The 17,096-nt window shown below is 49.7% G+C and overlaps 1 pseudogene; it reads right to left on the reverse strand.

The window, feature by feature from the left end:
* Window positions 1-16,378, reverse strand: part of LOC115176434 (dynein heavy chain 11, axonemal-like) — a 31,425-nt pseudogene extending 15,047 nt beyond the window's left edge.
* Window positions 16,379-17,096: the final 718 nt, after the last annotated feature.

Consider the following 17,096-nt stretch of genomic DNA (forward strand, 5'->3'; position numbering starts at 1 on the left):
TGACTGGAACAACATCATACAGTCAGTATGACCCTCCAGACTACCGCTAGTCTAGTCTGGCTGCTGACTGGAACAACATCATACAGTCACTATGACCCTCCAGACTACCGCTAGTCTAGTCTGGCTGCTGACTGGAACAACATCATACAGTCACAATGACCCTCCATACTACCACTAGTCTAGTCTGGCTGCTGGAACAACATCATACAGTCACTATGATCCTCCATACTACCACTAGTCTAGTCTGGCTGCTGGAACAACATCATACAGTCACTATGACCCTCCAGACTACCACTAGTCTAGTCTGGCTGCTGACTGGAACAACATCATACAGTCACTATGACCCTCCAGACTACCACTAGTCTAGTCTGGCTGCTGACTGGAACAACATCATACAGTCACTATGACCCTCCAGACTACCACTAGTCTAGTCTGGCTGCTGACTGGAACAACATCATACAGTCACTATGACCCTCCATACTACCACTAGTCTAGTCTGGCTGCTGGAACAACATCATACAGTCACTATGACCCTCCAGACTACCACTAGTCTAGTCTGGCTGCTGACTGGAACAACATCATACAGTCACTATGACCCTCCATACTACCACTAGTCTAGTCTGGCTGCTGACTGGAACAACATCATACAGTCACTATGACCCTCCAGACTACCACTAGTCTAGTCTGGCTGCTGACTGGAACAACATCATACAGTCACTATGACCCTCCAGACTACCGCTAGTCTAGTCTGGCTGCTGACTGGAACAAAATCATACAGTCACTATGACCCTCCAGACTACCACTAGTCTAGTCTGGCTGCTGACTGGAACAACATCATACAGTCAGTATGACCCTCCAGACTACCGCTAGTCTAGTCTGGCTGCTGACTGGAACAACATCATACAGTCACTATGACCCTCCAGACTACCGCTAGTCTAGTCTGGCTGCTGACTGGAACAACATCATACAGTCACAATGACCCTCCATACTACCACTAGTCTAGTCCTGGCTTGCTGGAACAACATCATACAGTCACTATGATCCTCCAGACTACCACTAGTCTAGTCTGGCTGCTGGAACAACATCATACAGTCACTATGACCCTCCAGACTACCACTAGTCTAGTCTGGCTGCTGACTGGAACAACATCATACAGTCACTATGACCCTCCAGACTACCACTAGTCCTAGTCGGCTGCTGACTGGAACAACATCAAACAGTTACTATGACCCTCCAGACTACCACTAGTCTAGTCTGGCTGCTGACTGGAACAACATCATACAGTCACTATGACCCTCCAGACTACCACTAGTCTAGTCTGGCTGCTGGACAACATCATACAGTCACTATGACCCTCCAGACTACCACTAGTCTAGTCTGGCTGCTGACTGGAACAACATCATACAGTCACTTGACCCTCCAGACTACCGCTAGTCTAGTCTGGCTGCTGACTGGAACAACATCATACAGTCATATGACCCTCCAGACTACCACTAGTCTAGTCTGGCTGCTGACTGGAACAACATCATACAGTCACTATGACCCTCCAGACTACCACTAGTCTAGTCTGGCTGCTGACTGGAACAACATCATACAGTCACTATGACCCTCCAGACTACCACTAGTCTAGTCTGGCTGCTGACTGGAACAACATCATACAGTCACTATGACCCTCCATACTACCGCTAGTCTAGTCTGGCTGCTGACTGGAACAACATCATACAGTCACTATGACCCTCCAGACTACCACTAGTCTAGTCTGGCTGCTGGAACTACATCATACAGTCACTAAGACCCTCCAGACTACCACTAGTCTAGTCTGGCTGCTGGAACAACATCATACAGTCACTATGACCCTCCAGACTACCACTAGTCCTAGTCCTGGCTGCTGGAAACAATATCATACAGTCACTATGACCCTCCAGACTACCACTAGTCTAGTCCTGGCTGCTGGAACAACATCATACAAGTCACTATGACCCTCCAGACTACCACTAGTCTAGTCTGGCTGCTGACTGGAACAACATCATACAGTCACTATGACCCTCCAGACTACCACTAGTCTAGTCTTGCTGCTGATTGGAACAACATCATACAGTCACTATGACCCTCCAGACTACTACTAGTCTAGTCTGGCTGCTGGAACAACATCATACAGTCACTATGACCCTCCATACTACCACTAGTCTAGTCTGGCTGCTGACTGGAACAACATCATACAGTCACTATGACCTGCCAGACTACCACTAGACTAGTCTGGCTGCTGACTGGAACAACATCATACAGTCACTATGACCCTCCATACTACCACTAGACTAGTCTGGCTGCTGACTGGAACAACATCATACAGTCACTATGACCCTCCAGACTACCACTAGTCTAGTCTGGCTGCTGACTGGAACAACATCATACAGTCACTATGACCCTCCAGACTACCACTAGTCTAGTCTGGCTGCTGGAACAACATCATACAGTCACTATGACCCTCCAGACTACCACTAGTCTAGTCTGGCTGCTGGAACAACATCATACAGTCACTATGACCCTCCAGACTACCACTAGTCTAGTCTGGCTGCCGGAACAACATCATACAGTCACTATGACCCTCCAGACTACCACTAGTCTAGTCTGGCTGCTGACTGGAACAACATCATACAGTCACTATGACCCTCCATACTACCACTAGTCTAGTCTGGCTGCTGGAACAACATCATACAGTCACTATGACCCTCCAGACTACCACTAGTCTAGTCTGGCTGCTGACTGGAACAACATCATACAGTCACTATGACCCTCCATACTACCACTAGTCTAGTCTGGCTGCTGACTGGAACAACATCATACAGTCACTATGACCCTCCAGACTACCACTAGTCTAGTCTGGCTGCTGACTGGAACAACATCATACAGTCACTATGACCCTCCATACTACCACTAGTCTAGTCTGGCTGCTGGAACAACATCATACAGTCACTATGACCCTCCAGACTACCACTAGTCTAGTCTGGCTGCTGACTGGAACAACATCATACAGTCACTATGACCCTCCAGACTACCGCTAGTCTAGTCTGGCTGCTGACTGGAACAAAATCATACAGTCACTATGACCCTCCATACTACCACTAGTCTAGTCTGGCTGCTGACTGGAACAACATCATACAGTCACTATGACCCTCCAGACTACCACTAGTCTAGTCTGGCTGCTGACTGGAACAACATCATACAGTCACTATGACCCTCCAGACTACCGCTAGTCTAGTCTGGCTGCTGACTGGAACAAAATCATACAGTCACTATGACCCTCCAGACTACCACTAGTCTAGTCTGGCTGCTGACTGGAACAACATCATACAGTCAGTATGACCCTCCAGACTACCGCTAGTCTAGTCTGGCTGCTGACTGGAACAACATCATACAGTCACTATGACCCTCCAGACTACCGCTAGTCTAGTCTGGCTGCTGACTGGAACAACATCATACAGTCACAATGACCCTCCATACTACCACTAGTCTAGTCTGGCTGCTGGAACAACATCATACAGTCACTATGATCCTCCATACTACCACTAGTCTAGTCTGGCTGCTGGAACAACATCATACAGTCACTATGACCCTCCAGACTACCACTAGTCTAGTCTGGCTGCTGACTGGAACAACATCATACAGTCACTATGACCCTCCAGACTACCACTAGTCTAGTCTGGCTGCTGACTGGAACAACATCAAACAGTTACTATGACCCTCCAGACTACCACTAGTCTAGTCTGGCTGCTGACTGGAACAACATCATACAGTCACTATGACCCTCCAGACTACCACTAGTCTAGTCTGGCTGCTGGAACAACATCATACAGTCACTATGACCCTCCAGACTACCACTAGTCTAGTCTGGCTGCTGACTGGAACAACATCATACAGTCACTATGACCCTCCAGACTACCGCTAGTCTAGTCTGGCTGCTGACTGGAACAACATCATACAGTCACTATGACCCTCCAGACTACCACTAGTCTAGTCTGGCTGCTGACTGGAACAACATCATACAGTCACTATGACCCTCCAGACTACCACTAGTCTAGTCTGGCTGCTGACTGGAACAACATCATACAGTCACTATGACCCTCCAGACTACCACTAGTCTAGTCTGGCTGCTGACTGGAACAACATCATACAGTCACTATGACCCTCCAGACTACCGCTAGTCTAGTCTGGCTGCTGACTGGAACAACATCATACAGTCACTATGACCCTCCAGACTACCACTAGTCTAGTCTGGCTGCTGGAACTACATCATACAGTCACTAAGACCCTCCAGACTACCACTAGTCTAGTCTGGCTGCTGGAACAACATCATACAGTCACTATGACCCTCCAGACTACCACTAGTCTAGTCTGGCTGCTGGAACAATATCATACAGTCACTATGACCCTCCAGACTACCACTAGTCTAGTTTGGCTGCTGGAACAACATCATACAGTCACTATGACCCTCCAGACTACCACTAGTCTAGTCTGGCTGCTGACTGGAACAACATCATACAGTCACTATGACCCTCCAGACTACCACTAGTCTAGTCTGGCTGCTGACTGGAACAACATCATACAGTCACTATGACCCTCCAGACTACCACTAGTCTAGTCTGGCTGCTGACTGGAACAACATCATACAGTCACTATGACCCTCCAGACTACCACTAGTCTAGTCTGGCTGCTGACTGGAACAACATCATAGTCACTATGACCCTCCATACTACCACAAGTCTAGTCTGGCTGCTGACTGGAACAACATCATACAGTCACTATGACCCTCCAGACTACTACTAGTCTAGTCTGGCTGCTGGAACAACATCATACAGTCACTATGACCCTCCATACTACCACTAGTCTAGTCTGGCTGCTGACTGGAACAACATCATACAGTCACTATGACCCTCCAGACTACCACTAGTCTAGTCTGGCTGCTGACTGGAACAACATCATACAGTCACTATGACCCTCCAGACTACCACTAGTCTAGTCTGGCTGCTGGAACAACATCATACAGTCACTATGACCCTCCATACTACCGCTAGTCTAGTCTGGCTGCTGACTGGAACAACATTATACAGTCACTATGACCTGCCAGACTACCACTAGACTAGTCTGGCTGCTGACTGGAACAACATCATACAGTCACTATGACCCTCCATACTACCACTAGACTAGTCTGGCTGCTGACTGGAACAACATCATACAGTCACTATGACCCTCCAGACTACCACTAGTCTAGTCTGGCTGCTGACTGGAACAACATCATACAGTCACTATGACCCCCCAGACTACCACTAGTCTAGTCTGGATGCTGGAACAACATCATACAGTCACTATGACCCTCCAGACTACCACTAGTCTAGTCTGGCTGCTGACTGGAACAACATCATACAGTCACTATGACCCTCCAGACTACCACTAGTCTAGTCTGGCTGCAAACTGGAACAACATCATACAGTCACTATGACCCTCCAGACTACCACTAGTCTAGTCTGGCTGCTGACTGGAACAACATCATACAGTCACTATGACCCTCCATACTACTACTAGTCTAGTCTGGCTGCTGGAACAACATCATACAGTCACTATGACCCTCCAGACTACCACTAGTCTAGTCTGGCTGCTGACTGGAACAACATCATACAGTCACTATGACCCTCCAGACTACCACTAGTCTAGTCTGGCTGCTGGAACAACATCATACAGTCACTATGACCCTCCAGACTACCACTAGTCTAGTCTGGCTGCTGGAACAACATCATACAGTCACTATGACCCTCCAGACCTCCACTAGTCTAGTCTGGCTGCTGACTGGAACAACATCATACAGTCACTTTGACCCTCCAGACTACCACTAGTCTAGTCTGGCTGCTGACTGGAACAACATCATACAGTCACTATGACCCTCCATACTACCACTAGTCTAGTCTGGCTGCTGGAACAACATCATACAGTCACTATGACCCTCCAGACTACCACTAGTCAAGTCTGGCTGCTGACTGGAACAACATCACACAGTCTCTATGACCCTCCATACTACCACTAGTCTAGTCTGGCTGCTGACTGGAACAACATCATACAGTCACTATGACCCTCCATACTACCACTAGTCTAGTCTGGCTGCTGACTGGAACAACATCATACAGTCACTATGACCCTCCAGACTACCACTAGTCTAGTCTGGCTGCTGGAACAACATCATACAGTCACTATGACCCTCCAGACTACCACTAGTCTAGTCTGGCTGCTGGAACAACATCATACAGTCACTATGACCCTCCAGACTACCACTAGTCTAGTCTGGCTGCTGACTGGAACAACATCATACAGTCACTATGACCCTCCAGACTACCACTAGTCTAGTCTGGCTGCTGGAACAACATCATACAGTCACTATGACCCTCCAGACTACCACTAGTCTAGTCTGACTGCTGACTGGAACAACATCATACAGTCACTATGACCCTCCAGACTACCACTAGTCTAGTCTGGCTGCTGGAACAACATCATACAGTCACTATGACCCTCCAGACTACCACTAGTCTAGTCTGGCAGCTGACTGGAACAACATCATACAGTCACTATGACCCTCCAGACTACCACTAGTCTAGTCTGGCTGCTGACTGGAACAACATCATACAGTCACTATGACCCTCCAGACTACCACTAGTCTAGTCTGGCTGCTGGAACAACATCATACAGTCACTATGACCCTCCAGACTACCACTAGTCTAGTCTGGCTGCTGACTGGAACAACATCATACAGTCACTATGACCCTCCAGACTACCACTAGTCTAGTCTGGCTGCTGGAACAACATCATACAGTCACTATGACCCTCCAGACTACCACTAGTCTAGTCTGGCTGCTGACTGGAACAACATCATACAGTCACTATGACCCTCCAGACTACCACTAGTCTAGTCTGGCTGCTGACTGGAACAACATCATACAGTCACTATGACCCTCCAGACTACCACTAGTCTAGTCTGGCTGCTGACTGGAACAACATCATACAGTCACTATGACCCTCCAGACTACCACTAGTCTAGTCTGGCTGCTGGAACAACATCATACAGTCACTATGACCCTCCAGACTACCACTAGTCTAGTCTGGCTGCTGACTGGAACAACATCATAGTCACTATGACCCTCCATACTACCACAAGTCTAGTCTGGCTGCTGACTGGAACAACATCATACAGTCACTATGACCCTCCAGACTACTACTAGTCTAGTCTGGCTGCTGGAACAACATCATACAGTCACTATGACCCTCCATACTACCACTAGTCTAGTCTGGCTGCTGACTGGAACAACATCATACAGTCACTATGACCTGCCAGACTACCACTAGACTAGTCTGGCTGCTGACTGGAACAACATCATACAGTCACTATGACCCTCCATACTACCACTAGACTAGTCTGGCTGCTGACTGGAACAACATCATACAGTCACTATGACCCTCCAGACTACCATTAGTCTAGTCTGGCTGCTGACTGGAACAACATCATACAGTCACTATGACCCTCCAGACTACCACTAGTCTAGTCTGGCTGCTGGAACAACATCATACAGTCACTATGACCCTCCATACTACCACTAGTCTAGTCTGGCTGCTGACTGGAACAACATCATACAGTCACTATGACCCTCCAGACTACCACTAGTCTAGTCTGGCTGCTGACTGGAACAACATCATACAGTCACTATGACCCTCCAGACTACCACTAGTCTAGTCTGGCTGCTGACTGGAACAACATCATACAGTCACTATGACCCTCCATACTACTACTAGTCTAGTCTGGCTGCTGGAACAACATCATACAGTCACTATGACCCTCCAGACTACCACTAGTCTAGTCTGGCTGCTGACTGGAACAACATCATACAGTCACTATGACCCTCCAGACTACCACTAGTCTAGTCTGGCTGCTGGAACAACATCATACAGTCACTATGACCCTCCAGACTACCACTAGTCTAGTCTGGCTGCTGGAACAACATCATACAGTCACTATGACCCTCCAGACTACCACTAGTCTAGTCTGGCTGCTGACTGGAACAACATCATACAGTCACTATGACCCTCCAGACTACCACTAGTCTAGTCTGGCTGCTGGAACAACATCATACAGTCACTATGACCCTCCAGACTACCACTAGTCTAGTCTGGCTGCTGGAACAACATCATACAGTCACTATGACCCTCCAGACTACCACTAGTCTAGTCTGGCTGCTGACTGGAACAACATCATACAGTCACTTTGACCCTCCAGACTACCACTAGTCTAGTCTGGCTGCTGACTGGAACAACATCATAGTCACTATGACCCTCCATACTACCACAAGTCTAGTCTGGCTGCTGACTGGAACAACATCATACTGTCACTATGACCCTCCATACTACCACTAGTCTAGTCTGGCTGCTGACTGGAACAACATCATACAGTCACTATGACCCTCCATACTACCACTAGTCTAGTCTGGCTGCTGACTGGAACAACATCATACAGTCACTATGACCCTCCAGACTACCACTAGTCTAGTCTGGCTGCTGACTGGAACAACATCATACAGTCACTATGACCCTCCAGACTACAATTAGTCTAGTCTTGCTGCTGATTGGAACAACATCATACAGTCACTATGACCCTCCAGACTACTACTAGTCTAGTCTGGCTGCTGGAACAACATCATACAGTCACTATGACCCTCCATACTACCACTAGTCTAGTCTGGCTGCTGACTGGAACAACATCATACAGTCACTATGACCTGCCAGACTACCACTAGACTAGTCTGGCTGCTGACTGGAACAACATCATACAGTCACTATGACCCTCCATACTACCACTAGACTAGTCTGGCTGCTGACTGGAACAACATCATACAGTCACTATGACCCGCCAGACTACCACTAGTCTAGTCTGGCTGCTGACTGGAACAACATCATACAGTCACTATGACCCTCCAGACTACCACTAGTCTAGTCTGGCTGCTGACTGGAACCACATCATACAGTCACTATGACCCTCCAGACTACCACTAGTCTAGTCTGGCTGCTGACTGGAACAACATCATACAGTCACTATGACCCTCCAGACTACCACCAGTCTAGTCTGGCTGCTGGAACAACATCATACAGTCACTATGACCCTCCAGACTACCACTAGTCTAGTCTGGCTGCTGGAACAACATCATACAGTCACTATGACCCTCCAGACTACCACTAGTCTAGTCTGGCTACTGACTGGAACAACATCATACAGTCACTATGACCCTCCAGACTACCACTAGTCTAGTCTGGCTGCTGGAACAACATCATACAGTCACTATGACCCTCCAGACTACCACTAGTCTAGTCTGGCTGCTGACTGGAACAACATCATACAGTCACTTTGACCCTCCAGACTACCACTAGTCTAGTCTGGCTACTGACTGGAACAACATCATACAGTCACTATGACCCTCCATACTACCACTAGTCTAGTCTTGCTGCTGACTGGAACAACATCATACAGTCACTATGACCCTCCAGACTACCACTAGTCTAGTCTGGCTGCTGACTGGAACAACATCATACAGTCACTATGACCCTCCATACTACCACTAGTCTAGTCTGGCTGCTGACTGGAACAACATCATACAGTCACTATGACCCTCCATACTACCACTAGTCTAGTCTGGCTGCTGACTGGAACAACATCATACAGTCACTATGACCCTCCAGACTACCACTAGTCTAGTCTGGCTGCTGGTACAACATCATACAGTCACTGTGACCCTCCATACTACCACTAGTCTAGTCTGGCTGCTGACTGGAACAACATCATACAGTCACTATGACCCTCCAGACTACCACTAGTCTAGTCTGGCTGCTGACTGGAACAACATCATACAGTCACTATGACGCTCCAGACTACCACTAGTCTAGTCTGGCTGCTGGAACAACATCATACAGTCACTATGACCCTCCAGACTACCACTAGTCTAGTCTGGCAGCTGACTGGAACAACATCATACAGTCACTATGACCCTCCAGACTACCACTAGTCTAGTCTGGCTGCTGACTGGAACAACATCATACAGTCACTATGACCCTCCAGACTACCACTAGTCTAGTCTGGCTGCTGACTGGAACAACATCATACAGTCACTATGACCCTCCAGACTACCACTAGTCTAGTCTGGCTGCTGACTGGAACAACATCATACAGTCACTATGACCCTCCAGACTACCACTAGTCTAGTCTGGCTGCTGGAACAACATCATACAGTCACTATGACCCTCCAGACTACCACTAGTCTAGTCTGGCTGCTGGAACAACATCATACAGTCACTATGACCCTCCAGACTACCACTAGTCTAGTCTGGCTACTGACTGGAACAACATCATACAGTCACTATGACCCTCCAGACTACCACTAGTCTAGTCTGGCTGCTGGAACAACATCATACAGTCACTATGACCCTCCAGACTACCACTAGTCTAGTCTGGCTGCTGACTGGAACAACATCATACAGTCACTTTGACCCTCCAGACTACCACTAGTCTAGTCTGGCTACTGACTGGAACAACATCATACAGTCACTATGACCCTCCAGACTACCACTAGTCTAGTCTGGCTGCTGGAACAACATCATACAGTCACTATGACCCTCCAGACTACCACTAGTCTAGTCTGGCTGCTGACTGGAACAACATCATACAGTCACTTTGACCCTCCAGACTACCACTAGTCTAGTCTGGCTGCTGACTGGAACAACATCATACAGTCACTATGACCCTCCATACTACCACTAGTCTAGTCTGGCTGCTGGAACAACATCATACAGTCACTATGACCCTCCAGACTACCACTAGTCTAGTCTGGCTGCTGACTGGAACAACATCATACAGTCACTATGACCCTCCATACTACCACTAGTCTAGTCTGGCTGCTGACTGGAACAACATCATACAGTCACTATGACCCTCCAGACTACCACTAGTCTAGTCTGGCTGCTGGAACAACATCATACAGTCACTATGACCCTCCATACTACCACTAGTCTAGTCTGGCTGCTGACTGGAACAACATCATACAGTCACTATGACCCTCCAGACTACCACTAGTCTAGTCTGGCTGCTGACTGGAACAACATCATACAGTCACTATGACGCTCCAGACTACCACTAGTCTAGTCTGGCTGCTGGAACAACATCATACAGTCACTATGACCCTCCAGACTACCACTAGTCTAGTCTGGCAGCTGACTGGAACAACATCATACAGTCACTATGACCCTCCAGACTACCACTAGTCTAGTCTGGCTGCTGACTGGAACAACATCATACAGTCACTATGACCCTCCAGACTACCACTAGTCTAGTCTGGCTGCTGGAACAACATCATACAGTCACTATGACCCTCCAGACTACCACTAGTCTAGTCTGGCTGCTGACTGGAACAACATCATACAGTCACTATGACCCTCCAGACTACCACTAGTCTAGTCTGGCTGCTGGAACAACATCATACAGTCACTATGACCCTCCATACTACCACTAGTCTAGTCTGGCTGCTGGAACAACATCATACAGTCACTATGACCCTCCATACTACCACTAGTCTAGTCTGGCTGCTGGAACAACATCATACAGTCACTATGACCCTCCAGACTACCACTAGTCTAGTCTTCTCTACTGTATTACCGTGTACAGCAGGATGCTCACTTCCTGTCCTGGAGGGCCAATAGACTTCTGGTTTTCATTCTCTCCTTCTAATCACAGGAAAGACCTAGTTAGCTGTACAACTTAATGCCTTTAACTGAAATGTTTGTTTCGCATCTAACCCAACCCCTCTGAGTCAGAGAAATACTTCCATACTGACAAATGCCGTTCCCTACCTGCAGGATGACCCAGTGTCTGCTCTTCCCTACCTGCAGGATGACCCAGTGTCTGCTCTTCCCTACCTGCAGGATGACCCAGTGTCTGCTGTTCCCTACCTGCAGGATGACCCAGTGTCTGCTCTTCCCTACCTGCAGGATGACCCAGTGTCTACTGTTCCCTACCTGCAGGATGACCCAGTGTCTGCTGTTCCCTACCTGCAGGATGACCCAGTGTCTGCTGTTCCTACCTGCAGGATGACCCAGTGTCTGCTGTTCCCTACCTGCAGGATGACCCAGTGTCTGATGTTCCCTACCTGCAGGATGACCCAGTGTCTGCTGTTCCCTACCTGCAGGATGACCCAGTGTCTGCTGTTCCCTACCTGCAGGATGACCCAGTGTCTGCTGTTCCCTACCTGCAGGATGACCCAGTGTCTGCTGTTCCTACCTGCAGGATGACCCAGTGTCTGCTGTTTCCTACCTGCAGGATGACCCAGTGTCTGCTCTTCCCTACCTGCAGGATGACCCAGTGTCTGCTGTTCCCTACCTGCAGGATGACCCAGTGTCTGTTGTTCCCTACCTGCAGGATGACCCAGTGTCTGCTGTTCCCTACTGCAGGATACCCAGTGTCTGCTGTTTCCCTAACCTGCAGGATGACCCAGTGTCTGCTGTTCCCTACCTGCAGATGACCCAGTGTTTCCTGCTGTTCCCTACCTGCAGGTTACCCAGTGTCCTGCTGTTCCCTACCTGCAGGATGACCCAGTGTCTGCTGTATCCCTACCTGCAGGATGACCCAGTGTCTGCTGTTCCCTACCTGCCAGGATGGCCCAGTGTCTGCTGTTCCCTACCGTGCAGGATGACCCATTGTCTGCTGTTCCTACCTGCAGGATGACCAGTGTCTGCTGTTCCCTACCTGCAGGATGACGTTAGTGTCTGCTGTTCCCTACCTGCAGATGACCCAGTGGTCTGCTGTTCCCTACCTGTAGGATGACCCATTGTCTGCTGTTTCCCTACCTGCAGGATGACCCAGTGTCTGCTGTTCCCTACCTGCAGGATGACCCAGTGTCTGCTGTTCCCTACCTGCAGGATTACCCAGTGTCTTCTGTTCCCTACCTGCAGGATGACCCAGTGTCTGCTGTTCCCTACCTGCAGGATGACCCAGTGTCTGCTGTTCCCTACCTGCAGGATGACCCAGTGTCTGCTGTTCCCTACCTGCAGGATGACCCAGTGTCTGCTGTTCCCTACCTGCAGGATGACCCAGTGTCTGCTGTTCCCTACCTGCAGGATGACCCAGTGTCTGCTGTTCCCTACCTGCAGGATGACCCAGTGTCCTGCTGTTCCCTACCTGCAGGATGACCCAGTGTCCTGCTGTTCCTACCTGCAGGATGACCCAGTGTCTGCTGTTCCCTACCTGCAGGATGACCCAGTGTCTGCTGTTCCCTACCTGCAGGATGACCCAGTGTCTGCTGTTCCCTACCTGCAGGATGACCCAGTGTCTGCTGTTCCCTACCTGCAGGATGACCCAGTGTCTGCTGTTTCCTACCTGCAGGGATGACCCAGTGTCTGCTGTTCCCTACCTGCAGGATGACCCAGTGTCTGCTGTTCCCTACCTGCAGGATGACCCAGTGTCTGCTGTTCCCTACCTGCAGATGACGTAGTGGTCTGCTGTTCCCTACCTGCTGGATGACCCAGTGTCTGCTGTTCCCTACCTGTAGGATGACCCAGTGTCCTGCTGTTTCCTACCTGCAGGATGACCCAGTGTCTGCTGTTCCCTACCTGCAGGATGACCCAGTGTCCTGCTGTTCCCTACCTGCATGATGACCCAGTGTCTGCTGTTCCCTACCTGCAGTTGACCCAGTGTCTGCTGTTCCTACCTGCAGGATGACCAGTGTCGGCTGTTCCCTACCTGTAGGATGACCCAGTGTCTGCTGTTCCCTACCTGCAGGATGACCACAGTGGTCTGCTGTTTCCTACCTGCAGGATGACCCAGTGTCTGCTGTTCCCTACTGCTGTTCCCTACCTGCAGGATGACCCAGTGTCTGCTGTTTCCCTACCTGCAGGATGACCGTTGCATACCCAGTGTCCTGTTCCTAGCCTGCAGGATGACCCAGTGTCTGCTGTTCCCTACCTGCAGGATGACCCAGTGTCTGCTGTTCCCTACCTGCAGGATGACCCAGTGTCTGCTGTTCCCTACCTGCAGGATGACCCAGTGTCTGCTGTTCCCTACCTGCAGGATGACCCAGTGTCTGCTATTCCCTACCGCAGGATGACCCAGTGTCTGCTGTTCCGTACCTGCAGGATGACCCAGTGTCTGCTGTTCCCTACCTGCAGGATGACCCAGTGTCTGCTGTTTCCTACCTGCAGGATGACCCAGTGTCTGCTGTTCCCTACCTGCAGGATGACCCAGTGTCTGCTGTTCCCTACCTGCAGGATGACCCAGTGTCTGCTGTTCCCTACCTGCAGGATGACCCAGTGTCTGCTGTTTCCTACCTGCAGGATGACCCAGTGTGCTGTTCCCTACCTGCAGGATGACCCAGTGTCTGCTGTTCCCTACCTGCAGGATGACCCAGTGTCTGCTGTTCCCTACCTGCAGGATGACCCAGTGTCTGCTGTTCCCTACCTGCAGGATGACCCAGTGTCTGCTGTTCCCTACCTGCAGGTTGACCCAGTGTCTGCTGTTCCCTACCTGCAGGATGACCCAGTGTCTGCTGTTCCCTACCTGTAGGATGACCCAGTGTCTGCTGTTCCCTACCTGCAGGATGACCCAGTGTCTGCTGTTTCCTACCTGCAGGATGACCCAGTGTCTGCTGTTCCCTACTGCTGTTCCCTACCTGCAGGATGACCCAGTGTCTGCTGTTTCCTACCTGCAGGATGACCCAGTGTCTGCTGTTTCCTACCTGCAGGATGACCCAGTGTCTGCTGTTCCCTACCTGCAGGATGACCCAGTGTCTGCTGTTCCCTACCTGCAGGATGACCCAGTGTCTGCTGTCCCTACCTGCAGGATGACCCAGTGTCTGCTGTTCCCTACCTGCAGGATGACCCAGTGTCTGCTATTCCCTACCTGCAGGATGACCCAGTGTCTGCTGTTCCTACCTGCAGGATGACCCAGTGTCTGCTGTTCCCTACCTGCAGGATGACCCAGTGTCTGCTGTTTCCTACCTGCAGGATGACCCAGTGTCTGCTGTTCCCTACCTGCAGGATGACCCAGTGTCTGCTGTTCCCTACCTGCAGGATGACCCAGTGTCTGCTGTTCCCTACCTGCAGGATGACCCAGTGTCTGCTGTTTCCTACCTGCAGGATGACCCAGTGTCTGCTGTTCCCTACCTGCAGGATGACCCAGTGCTGCTGTTCCCTACCTGCAGGATGACCCAGTGTCTGCTGTTCCCTACCTGCAGGTTGACCCAGTGTCTGCTGTTCCCTACCTGCAGGATGACCCAGTGTCTGCTGTTCCCTACCTGCAGGTTGACCCAGTGTCTGCTGTTCCCTACCTGCAGGATGACCCAGTGTCTGCTGTTCCCTACCTGCAGGATGACCCAGTGTCTGCTGTTCCCTACCTGCAGGATGACCCAGTGTCTGCTGTTCCCTACCTGCAGGATGACCCAGTGTCTGTGTTGAGAGGCAATTTGCAGGGCCCCTGTCAGCCACCTCCTCCTGACCCATTGACACATTGTGTAGTGTCCCCAACTCTATGGAGAAGCCCAGCCTCAAACCCATAACACAGGACACAAGACACTCAGAATATCTCTCCACAGTCCCCACGTGCTTCTTATCATCAGGATGCATCTGAATCAGGTGGTTACAGTGAGAACAGGACTGGAGTCTGCTGCTCAACCCAGTAGCTCTCTAGGAGGAGAGTTGGCAACCCGGTGTTTGTGTGTGTGTAGCCAGGTTCTCCACATTGTTGAGTGGGTCCACTCCAGGAGAGAGGATGCAGAACACAGGGGTGGAGGGGCTGCTCTCCAGCTTGGCAGCGTCCACATACCTCGCTCCCAAGCTCTCCTCCACAAAGCTCCTGTCACAGTTCAAGTCACAGATTTAGTTACCTACTCACTATGGGACTGATAGAGGTGAAATACACTATGTTACTATCATTTCCTTACTGGCAAGCTTGAAGTGCATAAAACTGTTGCATTTACATTCACCAAGTCCAAGTCCGTTTACAAACATGTGAGGGGCTACACTTCCTCACCGGAAATGAAAGAATACTGTAGAATATGTAGTGCTGATGTCTCAGTCCCAAATGGAACCCTTTTCCCTACATAGTATGCTACTTTTGACAAGAACCCCATGGGCCCTGGTCAAAAGTAGTGCACTATATAGGGAATAATAGGGGGCCATTTGGGACACAACTGATGTCTCACCTGAGGGCGTAGGTCATTCTGTCAGGGTATATGGCTCTCAGCATAATGAGTTTCTGCAGGGAGGTTTTATTCTTCCAGTCCTGAGGAAACCCCTCTCTCTCAGGACACTGAGTCTACCATCTTCCTCCAGTGCTTGGCTGAGCCCTTAATGTCCCGGTCCAACCCCCCGGAACTCATCCAGGGTAGACAGGGTCTGAGGAGATCATCATCATCATCACACCACCCTAAGCTGCCAATGTCCCAGTGCAGGCTCCCTATTCCCTATGGGTCCTGGTCAAAAGTAGTGTACTACATAGGGAATAAGCTGCCAGTTGGATCGCACACACAATGTGCTAATGTACTTCTTAGTGCACTCATTTTAGTGCACTCTATGGGGAATAGGGTGTGATTAGTGCACTCTATGGGGAATAGGGTGTGATTAGTGCACTCTATGGGGAATAGGGTGTGTGTGATTAGTGCACTCTATGGGGAATAGGGTGTGATTAGTGCACTCTATGGGGAATAGGGTGTGATTATTGCACTCTAGGGGAATAGGGTGTGATTATTACTCTCTATGGGGAATAGGGTGTGATTATTGCACTCTATGGGGAATGGGTGTGATTAGTGCACTCAATGGGGAATAGGGTGTGATTATTACACACCTATGGGGAATAGGGTGTGATTATTGCACTCTATGGGATAGGGTGTGATTATTACACTATGGGGAATAGGGTGTGATTAGTGCACTCTATGGGAATAGGGTGTGATTATTACACTCAATGGGAATAGGGTGTGATTAGTGCACTATGGGAATAGGGTGTGATTATTGCACTGAATGGGGAATAGGGTGTG

This window comes from Salmo trutta, chromosome 37 (assembly GCF_901001165.1).
Source record: "Salmo trutta chromosome 37, fSalTru1.1, whole genome shotgun sequence".
NCBI classification, from domain to species: Eukaryota; Metazoa; Chordata; class Actinopteri; order Salmoniformes; family Salmonidae; genus Salmo; species Salmo trutta.